This window comes from Medicago truncatula, chromosome 5 (genome assembly GCF_003473485.1).
Source record: "Medicago truncatula cultivar Jemalong A17 chromosome 5, MtrunA17r5.0-ANR, whole genome shotgun sequence".
Lineage (NCBI taxonomy): Eukaryota > Viridiplantae > Streptophyta > Magnoliopsida > Fabales > Fabaceae > Medicago > Medicago truncatula.
Window position 1 is genome coordinate 24,950,330 of NC_053046.1, and position 14,848 is coordinate 24,965,177.

The following is a 14,848-nucleotide window of genomic DNA, read 5'->3' on the forward strand; positions in this document are numbered from 1 at the left end:
TTTTTTCCACGCATAAACTAAAATGATTAAGATAATAAGATCATGTTAATGGCATTAAAAATTGTTCAGAGAAAGACCACTTAATCAAGGCAAATTCAATGGCAGATAAAAAAAAAAAAAAAAGTTGAATCATCTTTACATGTTTAGGGACTTGTACAAACATTGTAGTGATATATTTGTGTTGAACGCTACAATATTGGTTTGGTACCATCATCGATTACACGAGCTAATTCAATTTTTTCATCGTAATAGAATTGTAGTCTAAAGATTAGTATATAAAAGTAAAAGAATAATGAAAAGACATCTAAATCTGTCTTCTCCAACAGAGAACAATAGTGCCATTGCTAGACAGGAATAATTGCTAGAGAGGAATAACAACCATGCATTAAGAAATACTGTACTTTTTCATCGAGAGGATTAACAATTTTTTCCTCGTTACTGAATGGACCTTCATTTACATATTTCTTTAGTTGAATAATCTAACAAAAATGAAGAGTTTTCATAACACATGCTTAAATAGTTGACTATTACTTTTCCCATCATCTTAAAGTTTGTTTCCAGGGCGAAAGAGACCTTGATGGTCAACCTTGCACCCACACAGATCAACCTGACACCCAGATAAATCGTGCTTCTTTGCAGCGCGTTGCCTTCCCCGTTGATCGTTCATATAATCCCTGAGTTTTCAAAGTAGCCTATTTTTATGAAAAGCCAACGATGGAAACAAATTGTGCATAGAAGGAAGATGAGGAAAGGAGGAGAGAGTTTGAGAAATGGTGTGAGAAATGTGAAGGTTTTGGAGGCTATTTATAAGATTTCGTTAAGCATAGGTTATATCTACACTTAAGGCTGAGTCAAAAATGTGTTTCAAAGGAGTTTTACCAGCCATTAATGCTGGTAAAAACCTTTGAAAATGTGTTTCTTATGGTGCAGACAACCGTCCAAAAAAACTGACACAGTCCAGATTATATAATCCGAAAACCTCCCTTGGTTTCCGGATTATGTAATCCGAATTTTTACGATATTGGGCCAAACTGAAGGATGCTGCGCATCTTCTGTGGGGTGAGGGACATTTCGGATTATACAATCCGGAACATATTTTTTTTTTTCATGTGGTCCACATTGCACCGACAGTTTCTGTGGTCCAGGACGCCCAGGGACCTCTATAAATATGTGTCACTGTGTTCATAACCAGAAACCACACACAAAAAAAAACTTTGGAAAACTCTGTCTTTGATTGCACACCAAGCTAGCTGCAGTTTACTACAATGGGGAAAACCACCCCATTTCTTCAGGATTCACAATGATGTCACCCTCTCCGGGTTGAAGAGTCAGCTGAATCAAATCAACCTCGAACTCAACTACAGAGACACACGGAGGGTGGATGGTGTTGAGTATCGACGTTTGTCGACCAACTCAGCTGGGAGAGTGCGGCTCACTCGGATGAAGCTCATGAACGACGACGACGTGAGAACCATGTTCTCCATCTTTGGTCAATTCAGTACTAGAGGGCTGATCGAGTTAAACGCTTCGTTGGTCAAATATGTTGAACATATTCGACAAAGTTTGATTCGGCCAAGGAACTACGAAGAAATTAGGGCACTAATGGACGCACCACACGAAGACATTAGTTTAGATGATCCGTGATGATGTGTTATGTATTATTTAATTACGTGTTTTAAGTTGTTTTTAATTACGTGTTTTATGTTTTATTTAATTACGTGTTAGTTATATGTTGTTCAACTAAGATGTTTTATTATGTTATAAATAATATATGTTATCTAAATTTTCATTATATGTTACTTTACGCCAAAGATGTTCATTTAAACACTAAAATAATCCGAATTCAAATCAATTTTATAGGCTACTAGGGTAAAGTTTGTTTCCAGGGCGAAAGAGACCTTGATGGTCAACCTTGCACCCACACAGATCAACCTGACACCTAGACAAATCGTGCTTCTTTCCAGCGCGTTGCCTTTCCCGTTGACCGTTCATATAATCCCTAAGTTTCCAAAGTAGCCTATTATCTGGACAACAGGAAAAATCAGGAAAAATTCGCATACAAACAGGAAATATCACCCGGTTGTGGTCTGGACAAGACCAACAAGGCTCTGATACTACATTGTAACACCCTAAACTCTAAAAGCGATAAATTACGCTAATGATACGCGCATGTCAAGAATCTAGATGTTACTCACCAAGAATGCATAAATAATTCTCTCGAACATCGCAGTGGAATGAAACATCATTACATCGACATCTAAATAAAACATCTCAACATTCATCCATAATAAAATAAGTCACCAAGTAGCCATGTCATCATCAATGCATAGTCTCAAAAATCTCCAATAGAAAAAATAAAGGTAAACAACGATGACCGACCCCTAATCAGAGCCCTAACGTCTAAGACACCAAAAACGATAAATGAGGTAGCAAAGAAACTCACAAAAGTAAAGCAAAACAACTATTCCTGCACACCGTCTACCCATCCATACGGATAAGGAAGGCGGTCAACCAAACGACCACTCGGGGTTAGTCCACAATTCATAATCAAAATATAATCAAGCATAAGCGTTCAATGATTCATGCATAACACAAATACACACTCAACATTCCTAGAATACTACCATCACATATATATTATCCCCAGTTCAACATCAATAATGTTATCATACTTCTTTCATAACATATCAAGCATATTCATACCTTAAATCATCATCAAAATTCATCACTTAACAACATTAATCAATATAAGATTACTCATCTTATTCCTTACTTAGCATAATTAACCCAACAACTACAATTCGTCATTTCAAAGGTAACTGCTTATTTATACTAAGTAACTGCTTATACAGAAACCATCAGATGTAACCGCTAAAAACTACCTAGGTATCATTTGAATTTCAAATAATATCTCTTCCACAGTAATTGCTTTTTGGCTCTTCTATCTGGCACCAACTTCTCTTTGATATCCTGCTTTCTTGTCGATATCTTGCTTGCTTGTCAAAACCTCTCTATTCGAATGCTAATATCTCTTTAAGTCTACGAACTCGATCCACTTTGAGCGTCGAACTGATTCAAACTTCCTTAACACTTGAGTCAGCCTCAATTGACTGCATTTATTGTAGCCTGTCGAAAATACAGGCTAACAAACCTATGAATGGTTTAAGGCTATCAATAGGTTTCCATCTTCATCAAATTCCTTCATTCTTCACCACACTTCTTTTCTTACATTTTCTTCAAAGAATTTAGTTTTTAGGAGTGTTTGTGGTGTCATGGTCATTGTTGATCTTTCATATAACCCTTGCAATTGCTTTGCAGCTTATGTGGGGGTTATATAACGGTCAACAGAGACCTTTGACATAAAAAAACACCAAAAATCAGATTTCGCAAGTGTCCGGATTTTGTTTTTCGGAAATCTCTAACAATCTGGTTCGGATTACATAATCTGAACTAGGAGTATTTTTGGTTTTTTTGCAGGGTGTGCGAGAAACAAGAAGGGTGGAAAAAGTAATAGTCTAAATAGTTTCCAAATTTGGATGTGTGAAGAACTCTAAGTATAACACCACCATTATTGTACAAAAGGTTTAAGCATTTTCTTTTTCTTTTTGCTAAGTAAAGAAGTAGGGACAGTATCGAGAGACAACAAAAACATCCCAACTAGGTTGACACCTAACTGAAACCTCTATCATCTACCACCTACTTTATATACATTATTAAAAAAAAAAAGGAGAAAATAATATTTACAAGAGGAGGGACTAGGCCAAGACCCTCAGAAGAAAAAAAAAAGTGTGTAACCATGAAACAAAGGAAACGGATAGTTCGGCAAACCTATATGGTCACGAAAAAAATCAACCAACAAAGAAGAAGGTAATGAATCTAACCAAACAGTACCCATATTTAGCTAAGTTATCCGCATGTCCATATTTAACTAAGTTATCCACACAACAATTTTCCTCCCGATAAATATGGGAGCAAATAGATTTTTCTTTTGGGGTCAATGGAAATAAAAAGAAAACAAGATTATTCTATCTTGCCATATAGATATAGAATATAAAATCCTGAATAAGATAAATTTTAATAAGAACTAAGGAAGATAAGTTGGAGGTCTTGGATTCAAACCAAAATGAAAAAGAAAAAAAAACTAATCTAACAATTAATTACGGAAAATGCTAGATATCAAGAATGATTTATCAAGAAAGATTCAAGAATGACATGGCACAATAATCACCCTTAGATTTCAGTCTCATTTATTTCTCTCATAAAAAAAAATACATAACATCCACCACCCCATGATTTCTGGCCCGACAGAGATTTTATTGGCTAACATTAATTTCAGTACAATTTCTTGATAAAATCTAAGGGTGATTATTCTGCCATGTCATTCTTGAATTTTTCTTGAAAAAATCTTTCTTGATATATAGCATTGCTCATTAATTACTAACATTTACCTTAAAATAAAAAAATAGATAAAAAAAAGGCTACAAATGAATCTCCTATACTATTTATTAAAGTTAATGTCCGTTGATTTTACCATTTTATCCTTATTGGGGGTATTATGGTAAATTACTAATTGGGATGCCCTTACTTATATATATGTGTTGTCTAATTACTACGTACTAAACTAAAATTCTTCTTATATTATTAATTTATTATTATGAGGATATATATGCTGATGTAACTATATGACGCCCACAAAAAGACAAATGGACCTAACATACTAGTGTACAGTGTATTTTTATTTTATCTACTATACTATTTAGAAAAATCAATGTCTGTTTTTTTTTACAATTTTACCCTTATTAGGGATATTTTAGTAAATTAGTAATTGGAGAATGTTATGTTATATATACATAAATTTTTTTCCTTCTCTCTCTAAACTTAAAAAAAAAAAAATCCCTTTCTCTCTCTAAACTTCAAAAAAAATTTCCCTTCTCTTTCTAAAAATCCATCGTCCCCCCCCCCCCCCCCCCCCACTATTCACCATCTTCTCCAAATATTTCTCCATTTTCACTCAAAATTACCAACATGCAAGGCTACAGTCATGACTTAACTGCTATCTCATACTTCCAGCAAGCTCCATTTTCTTAAATTGGTAAGTAGCTGAACTCAACCACAAGCTCACAAGTTTTGAACTGTTGCCATCAGATTGTTTAGAAAGTAGCAATTAAATTGTTGTGGGGTATGTTTGAATTGATGTTTTAGTGTTTGTGTTAAAATTGAAGTCTTTAGAAGCAATAAGCTGTCAATTAAGTTGTTTTGCAGAAGCTTAAGTTGGAATACAAGTTGTTGCAGGTATGGTTGTGTGTTCTTTATATTACCAATGCTATATTTAAGTTACCATATGAGTAGTTGGTGTACTGATAAACTATTTTAGAAGCTGATAGAAAGTGATTATGGAGGATTAGGGCAAGGGCAGAAGTGGATAAATTGTAATTAGGCTGCTGATTGGGATACAAGATAGGAATAAGCTGTTTTTGGAAGAAGTTTGGTGAAACCCGTATTTGGGATAGGGCTTCTCTATTTACACTCTATTGGGTTTACCAAAATATCCCTAATAAGGGTAAAATTGTAAAAAAAAACAGACATTGATTTTTCTAAATAGTATAGTAGATTAGAAAGAGTGTATGGTTTTGCCTGTCAACCATTTCTTTTATTAACTCATGGTTGTTAATTGAACCAATAATTATGTTTTATGCATATTTTTGGTATTCACTTTCCTAGTTTGAAATGGAACAATACCTTTTTACAAATTAAGCTTATTCTGTAGAAGATGGGCACAGAAAAATAAATTAAATTTCTATCTAACACCGCGACTTAACGCCGCAATCTACCTTTGCTTGATGTGCTATTCTATCTGATAACAAGTCTGACATAATATTCACAAAGAGAGAAAGAATATGACTGCTGATATAATTTGGTTTGAAATTTTAACGATTTGAGAAGAAATGTAACTGATGTATTCATTCCACCATTGATGCCGTGATTTGATGCAGTACTCTACCTTTAACTTGATGTGCAGGCTCTCCTTTTTTATTTGATGAAATCATTGTAACTTGGTCTGTTATATGCTTCAACTCTTTTTCAATCTTTTTTACTTGATTCTTCAGCAATATTAATTGATTCAAATGTACTGTTCGATATAGATTCTCTATTAGACTGGTATTGTTCTCTTGGTATGTTTTTTTTCCTTCTTTTAAATTGAACTTGGTAGTGCTCAAATCTTCATTTTTTACTCTTTTACATTCACATATTTTGCAGGCTGGTCTTTTTGTATATGACATTTTCTGGGTTTTCTTCACTCATGTGATGGTTAGCGTTGCGAAATCATTTGATGCTCTTTGCTGAGTGCAACGGAAATATTTGTTCGTAATTCCGTATACATTTGTGTTAATTTTTGTAGTCTAATGGCCATGATAACTATCTGATAAAAAAAAAAACTTATGAAATTCTTTCTAATTATGTTAATTAAATTGTTTTGCAGCTTTTGTTCCCCACAGCAGATTCTGCAAGGCTATTTTCAATGCTTGGACTTGGTGATATTGTTATCCCAGGTAGGATTACTATCTTGATGCATTGATGTCTTTATTTTGTGAAATTGAATCTAAAAATACAGTTTAGTTCTTAGTATAAATTTGGTGTTAGATTTTTTCAAACTGTGCTGGGTAGATTGAGACAATGGAGAAGGGGCAAATAATTTTGACTTATTTACATTGTGCATTTCTCCTTGCTGTCACAACATGACTTCAAGTTTTTGGGACTTAAAATTGCCATGAATTTGCTAGAAATGGTTTGTTAAAATGTCTCCTCTAACCGGTCCTATGGGAACTGTAATACTAATGAAAAATGTATAAGGGAATGGATGGAATGGAAAGGATATGTATCCCTTCTTCTCCCTGTTTGGATGATTAATTGATGGAACAAAGTGGAAGGGTCACAAATGTAAAGTTTCTTTATAGGTTCTACAACCTGCAATTTGAAAGGGAACAAAAAAACGAGGGTTCGAAAAGGGAATGGCTACTCTCTGTTTCTTCCCTTTTATAAGTTTGTAAACTTCCAAACAATGAGATTTTTCATTAACCCTTTCATTATTTATACATATATAAATATAGTGATAGAGTTAGAAAAACTGTTTTGACAATTTGCAAGAATAGTTCGTCATGCATTTGGAGACTGATATACATTGCAGGGAGGTACATTAACGATGTCCTCTTTATTAGCTGCATTTGTTGTTTCTAATAATGATCATCTTCCTACCTTTGCTTCTACATGAGCAGCTGAGAGGAGGGTCGTTCCAGGTTCAGGTGGTGAAGAATTCAAGTTTGCTTCCTTCATGGCCGTGACCCTCAGCTGTGATCATCGTGTTATAGATGGTAATTATTCTTAATCTGATGTTGTTACTTATGCTATATAATTTATTGATCATTGACATATATTACTTTACTGTTTAGTGGAGCTAAATCCCTTTTGTGACTTAAATTTAGCCTTATTTTTGTCATCATGGGTTGAATCACCATTTGTCCTTGATACTGTGATTGTCTGAGTCTGACAATTTAGTCCCTCAAATATAGGAAATGACAATTTAGTCCATTGAATTAAAAAACGTCAATTAATAGTCATTTTCTCAAATTTAACACCACAATTTTAAATGTTCTATATTGTCCAACTCTCATGCATGCAAGAGAGAAGCTAATATGGAGGCATTTCATAAGTTTTGATGGATGTTTTTTAAAGTGATATTTTGGAGGGACTAAATTGATTGAAGCTCTCCAATTTAAGAGCTAAATCATCCGATTCCCAAAATTTTAATAACCAAAATGGTGATCTGCACAAAGAAAACATGCTAACAATATGTTTATTATTTTGTTCAGGGGCGATTGGTGCCGAATGGTTGAAAGCATTCAAAGGCTGTATTGAGAATCCATAAACCATGTTGTTGTAAGTAGAAGGCTCTGATGAAGTACTCAATTCCTTTTTTCGAGTGATATTGTATGCGGGACATAAGATTTGATCACCGGGTTACCCATTTGGGTTTGGTTGATTGTATCCCTGACCAATTTTTTATTTAAGTATTTACTCTCTTACAATAAGTTTTGCAAATTTGTAATTTTTTTAATAAGTGAGGGTAGATAAGGCATTGAATTTTGAGTCCTGAAATCATCTTCTTAGAAGAGAATCTGCCCTTTATACAGGCAAACGAGGATCTAACATTTTCTTTGTTGGATGGTGTGAATAATTGAAACACTAATTTTATTTTATTGGCATCTCACCTTGTGTTGATCGAGTATACATTTCGATCAAGTGACGAACATGCGAACTTGAAATCATCAACTCAATTTATATCTAAGGTTATATGATTGTTGAATAATTACTAGAGTTTTCTATTTATTCAAACCCTAATTATAGTTTGATAGTCTAAATATTTGATATATGAATATGAGCAGTTAAAACATATGTGATTTCTCGAAACACTGTATTGGGGCGATTGCTTTTTTTCTTTTTCAAGCTGAGATCAAGGGAAATAATATCAACTTTTGTAAGTGTTTCTTGGTTAGTTTTTTTCTTTCTTTTTTCTTCCTCACTAGACTAGCATTAGACAATGAAGAAACCAAAATTCTTATTATGCAACCTTCGTTCTCAAATTTACGAAGAATGGCAATGTCGCGTAATTTGAACATCTATCCTTTAGAGCAAATTTTTTAAAAATTACGTAATTTAACCCGTGCGTGCGAAGCACGGGTTTGTAACTAGTTAATAGAGAAAAGAAAAAAAGAAAAAGAAAAACAAGATAGAGAGGGTCGAGGGAGAGGAGAAGAAGGAAAAGAAGGGAGAAGAAGGAAAAGAAGGAAAAGAAGAGGAAACATGTGGCCTCCTCTTCTCATTATTCACCATCTTCTCCAAATTTTTCAAACCTTCAAGAATCATTATAAAGTTATGCATGAGTTCCTAATTGTGTTATCCAAGTGAGTCATGCTATAATTTGATTTTGAAATTTTGATTTTGGTATTTTTTATGCCCTAATTTTGTGTTTCATTGTTGAATTTTAATTCACATACTTATATTTATTTCACTTGTGGTGTGAAATTGTTGTTGAATTTCATTAGTGTTATGTTTGATATGAATTTAATTTGATTTTGAATTAGTTTTGTGCCCTAATTTTGTGTTTCACGAGGGAATTTTAAATTTTGAATTCATATACTTACTAGACTATGTACCCGTGCTGCCGCCCGGATCATTGAAATAGCATATGTGTAAATCATAAGCAAACTTTTAATAGTAAAAGTCAAACATTAATCAGAAAGTGAATAATTCATCAAAATACAATTGTTACATAAAGAAACATTTCATGATAAATTGCGGAAGACTTCTTTGTAAACAACATTTAATTGATGCAAGCCCCTTCATCGTCTGTTAGAAGTATTTTCAGCCCACTCCTAGATGTAACACGTGAAATAGCAATAATCTGATAGTCAGGAAAAATCATGAAAGTGGCTGATGCTGACCATTGTTGATATCAGTCAGTGGACTTTTCCCTCATGAGCTTTTCGTTTCCTACTTGGCTTCATCTTAATTAATTCGATATGCTTGTATGTTCTGTTGAAAACATTTTGAGTTCATGAAGAAATGTAGAACCTGTTATGAATGAAAATGACAATAGGTTTAAGGTAAATTTGCTTGTATCATATTAAATCATTGAAAAACCACTAAACTTGATAACCGAAACATGATTGATGATTACGCTGTTTACAAAATAAATTGATACATTTATACCCCAATTTAATTAATAATGAAGTGGCGCACCAATTATATGACAACTTTCATGTTTGGATATGAACAGTCGTTATGGAATATTAAGAGTGTAAGTTTAAAAAGATATGTAAAGCAAGATATTTCACCACACTAAGTTACATAATTTTTATCTCCTATAAAAAAAATACATTAATATATAGGTGATAGGAATAAGTTATAGTTATCTCATATAAAGTGTGTCTTCATGGGAAAAATATTAAACAAACTGATGATGATATATTTTTGTTTCTGTGGTCATACATATCTAACTTTTTAATTTCCCACATTATATAGACAAAACTAAACATTAAAGTAGACAATATAAAAAAAAAATAGTGTTCCCCTCCCTTAATATGTACAGTTTTCTGGTAGTGCTTTAAGTCATTATTTGAACCCAAATATGTATACCTTATTTCTAATAGACGACACATTACCTTATTTCGTAAATTAATTATTCAAAGGTATTATTATTATTTTTTTAACTAAATAGTGAGTTGAATATATAAACTAAACAATATATTAAATTTGTTAAGTGCATAACACAGCTTTAAATTGTGGATGAGTGAACCCTTTATCTTGTAAATAATACACCTTTTCTAATTGAGAATAGGTAATTTTAGTAGGCTGCGATTAATTATTAGTCATCATTAAAAATCTGAAGAAGAATGGAAAATATCACAGAGCTGCCACGTAAAATGTTTTTGCTCTATTTACTTGTTAAAAAATTAAATTTCGAAAAAGGTTTGATCTATAAGTGCAGCTTCTAAAGGAGGATACACATTTTACTTCATCGAATATGCTAGTCCATGCACCATTTATATTTCATAATCTATATTTACTTGTTAATCATAAAAACATATTAGAAATAACATTCATTGATCAATAGATAGAGCTGAGTACATTCGAACCAAAAGTCTACATAGACCAATCCATAAAAGGACAATTATTGAACAAAATTAAAATAAAAAATTGAGTTGTAAGCTCAATATTAACCAAAGTTTTGGAATTAAAAAAACATTAAAAAAGCAACAAAATTCAAAACAGAAAGGACTTATAAGAGGGACTCATATTTTTAGTCCTTTTTCTCAATCTTAACAGATTTGAGCTTGACAGTCTTTGTAGCAGACACATCTCCAGCATCAGCAGAGGCAGAGGAGGTGAAATCCATCAAAACATTTTCAGCGGACCTTTTCCCAGTAATCTTGTTGCATGGGGTTTTGACAGTTTTGTAGGTTGTGATTATTTATTTTTGGCTGTTTCCAGGACTGACACTACTGGTGTTATAGCAAGGGTTAAGGAACTATTCAAAGGTCACAACCATTTGATTTTTGGATTTAACACTTTCCTGCCAAAGGGAGTGGACATTTTGCATCAAACAGAAGGTACCATTTGTTATTTATGATTTGTTTATGATTGATATGTTTATCACAGAACTATTAACAATGCTCTACTTCTAGATATTGTAGTAGTGGAATGTGTTGATATTGTACTAATCAACATGTACTTTATGATTGACCATTTATAACGGGTAGCCATATCTCATCTAATTTACCAAGGATGAAAGAAGAATGAAGTTACTTGGCTGATTTATGTCATGAAGTCCTTGTGTTTCACTAATATTCGTACTCGTTATCTTCTTTACTTCATGATTAGGGTAGGTATGCACTAATACTAGGCATGTCACCTTCCTTATTACCTTTATCTCAAGGTGGTTTGCTTCAGAGGAGACAAATCTTACGCACGGCAGCAAGATTAAATAGGATTAAAAAAATAACTGAATAAAGAGTTTAAATTAAATTAAATAACATATCCAACTAACATAATAGAGGTTCATCTAACAACCCTAACCTAAAAAGATTTAGTTACTCATGGTAACTAAAAACAAACTATAAAAGAAATAAAGAGCGATGATATTTGTACATCTATTACATGACAACTATAGTGACAACCTTGTTTTTCTCTCTTCTTATTGGTCAAAAACAATGGAGAGAGAAAAATGAAGAGAGATGATAAGAACATCATGTGAGTATGAGAGAGAAAGTTGTCCAAAATTTGTTACAAAATGGTTGTACAAATATTATTTCTCATAAATAAAACATACCATAAAGACTTGTCATTTGGTGGTATTTTCTGATGTTTTGGTTTGTTATACAACAATGGCAATTTAGTCTTGAATTAGAGTTAAGCGCATAAATTTTTCGCCAGAGTGGTGTTGGTGAATCAATTATTTAGGCGATAATAGATTGTTTGTCGGCATCAGTGTTGTGCAACCTGTGCATTGAGGGAGATGGTGTTGTTTTACAAAACAATTCAAAATGTTATATCAATCACCGCGTGGTTTTGAAGGAAATCATTTGTTCCTGTTATGGGTGGGCATGATTCAGTTCGGGATGAAAACTGAACCAAACTGAACTATTTGCTAAATTTAAAATAACTGAACTGAACTGATGTTTCAAACCGAACTGAACTGAACTGTTATTATTGATACCTTTAAAAAATATATGAAAAAAACAAATGAAATTGATTTTTAGTTACTGAACTGAACTATTTTGAACTGAATTGAATCAGTTTCAGAACTGTTAATAATGGTTCATTTTTTTTTTTTTTTTTTTTTTCGATTCACTTCAGTTCAATTTTTGGTTTTTTTTATCCACCCCTAATTCCAGTATCTTAGTCATTGATTTGGTGGCTTATACATTTATTAAGTCACAACCAAAGCTTGTTTTACCGTCTAATCTCGGGGGTGGCTTTTAATACACAAGTCACTTGCAACCATTGATATTTGGATTCAAAATTTAATGGATAGGATTTTGTAAGGACAACATAGGGTATGGTACATCTTTGTCGGTTATGAAATATCAATTTACACTATGTGCCATTATAAATAACTAAACTATAAAAAAGAGTTAGTGATTTTTTCGTACAAATAAAATTATTTATTTAATTTTAAAGAAGTAGTGATAGGGCTGGAAATGAGTCGAGTCGAATCGAGCCTGTCTGAGCTCGACTCCACTCGATAAAAATTGGTTCTGCTCGGCTCGAATTCGACACGAACTATTTTTTCATCTCGAGTTCGGCTCGTTTAAAGTTCACGAACAGTTCGGTTCGGCTCGTTAGGTTCAGTTCGGTTGCTCAACTCGTCCAAAAAAAATTATAAAAAAAAAAGTTAATTTATAGATCTTTGATATTATATATATATATATATATATATATATATATATATATATATATATATATAAATTAAATATTGAATTAAAATAAAAGTTCCCACAAACATGCATATAATAGACATAAATTATATAAAGTTAAAGATTGCATAAATACGAAGAAAAATATCTGATACAAGTAACAGAGACAAAAAAATCCAACAAAATTCAATTAGTTGTGAACAAAATTCATAATATTCTTTTACTTTTAAACTCCAACTGCTCTTCCCTTCAAGACAAAATCGTATTCAGCCACATTTGTCACATTTGAATTAATTTTTTTTAAAAACTAACTCAAATTGATTTATATATATAATCAATAATCGAGCCATCTCATGAACCTAACGAGTCTAACTATATGTAGCTCAAACGAACCACAACGTCTCTCTGTACGTTTCAGGAATAAACTTTCTGGCGGTTACACTTCCCACGATTTTGTAACCACCAGAGCCAGGTGTGTCACTACAACGGCTCTGTAGCCCTCCACCTCTATAAATAGGGGACTCATAACAGTTCCCAAGGTAGAATCTATCTCTTCCTCTAAACCCTCACTCTCTGATCTCTACTACTTGAGCGTCGGAGTGCCTGCAGGTACACACCCTCCATCCGCTCCAAGAAGCATTCTGACACATTCTACCACCACTTAAACCACCGCATTTAAAGCACCGGCAGTCACCTTCTGATCAGGTACGATCATATCCTTAACTAAATTTTGTTATCATATTCGATTATAATTTTTTTTGTCAAGTAGCCTAGGCCTAGGATAGTAAAAGGACTAAGCAACACCCATGGTAATTGAAGGAAAGAAATGTAAATTTTGCCTTCAACCACGTAAAAGCAAGAGACTTAATCTTCTCTACCACCTGTAAAATAGAGCATTCTTTATCATTAAAAAGTCTGTTATTTCTCTCCTTCCATATCTCCCACACCCTAAAAGCCACCTAATCTCGAGCGAGACCTGTTCAAACGAACCACAACCTCTCTCTGTATGTTTCAGCAATAAACTCTCTGGCGGTTACACTTCCCACGATTTCGTAACCGCTAGAGCCAGGTGTGTCACTACAACGGCTCTGTAGCCCTCCACCTCTATAAATAGGGGACTCATAACAATCCCCAAGGTAGAATCTATCTCTTCCTCTAAACCCTCACTCTCTGATCTCTACTACTTGAGCGTCGGAGTGCCTGCAGGTACACCCCCCCCCCCCCCCCCCATCCGCTCCAAGAAGCATTCTGACACATTCTACCACCACTTAAACCACCGCATTTAAAGCACCGGCAGTCACCTTCTGATCAGGTACGATCATATCCTTAACTAAATTTTGTTATCATATTCGATTATAATTTTTTTTGCCAAGTAGCCTAGGCCTAGAATAGTAAAAGGACTAAGCAACACCCATGGTAATTGAAGGAAAGAAATGTAAATTTTGCCTTCAACCACGTAAAAGCAAGAGACTTAATCTTCTCTACCGCCTGTAAAACAGAGCATTCTTTATCATTAAAAAGTCTGTTATTTCTCTCCTTCCATATCTCCCACACCCTAAAAGCCACCTAATCTCAGTTAGTCAAAATTCAAATTGAGTTGTTCACATTGAATGGAAGAGGCTATTTTTAAATTTGCTTAGGAGTGTTGTTGGTGTTGTCTTGGAAGCAATATAGTGCTTGTATTCTTTTCCTTTGCATAGCAGTAGCAGATGCAGGATTTTTTATGTTTGCTAGTGTGAATGTGATGTGCTAGTGTTTCATCAGACAATGTTATATTGTGATTGTATTTCCTTCACCCTTTGATGTGCGTTTAGTAATAGAATTTCTTCGTTCTTTAAAACAATGGTTATAGAAGTAAAAAAATATTTTTTTTA

The 14,848-nt window shown here is 33.4% G+C and overlaps 1 long non-coding RNA gene across 2 annotated transcripts; it reads left to right on the plus strand.

Annotated features, from left to right (window-relative positions):
* The first annotated feature begins 4,962 nt into the window (after positions 1-4,962).
* Positions 4,963-8,084, plus strand: LOC25494752 (uncharacterized). Of its 2 annotated transcripts, none has more exons than XR_003012237.2 (4): positions 4,963-5,092; positions 6,482-6,551; positions 7,275-7,370; positions 7,869-8,084. It is a non-coding gene; the product is annotated as an uncharacterized lncRNA (long non-coding RNA). The 2 variants fall into 2 exon arrangements; XR_003012235.2 differs by lacking the exon at positions 4,963-5,092 and adding an exon at positions 5,706-6,362.
* The last annotated feature ends 6,764 nt before the right edge of the window (positions 8,085-14,848 follow it).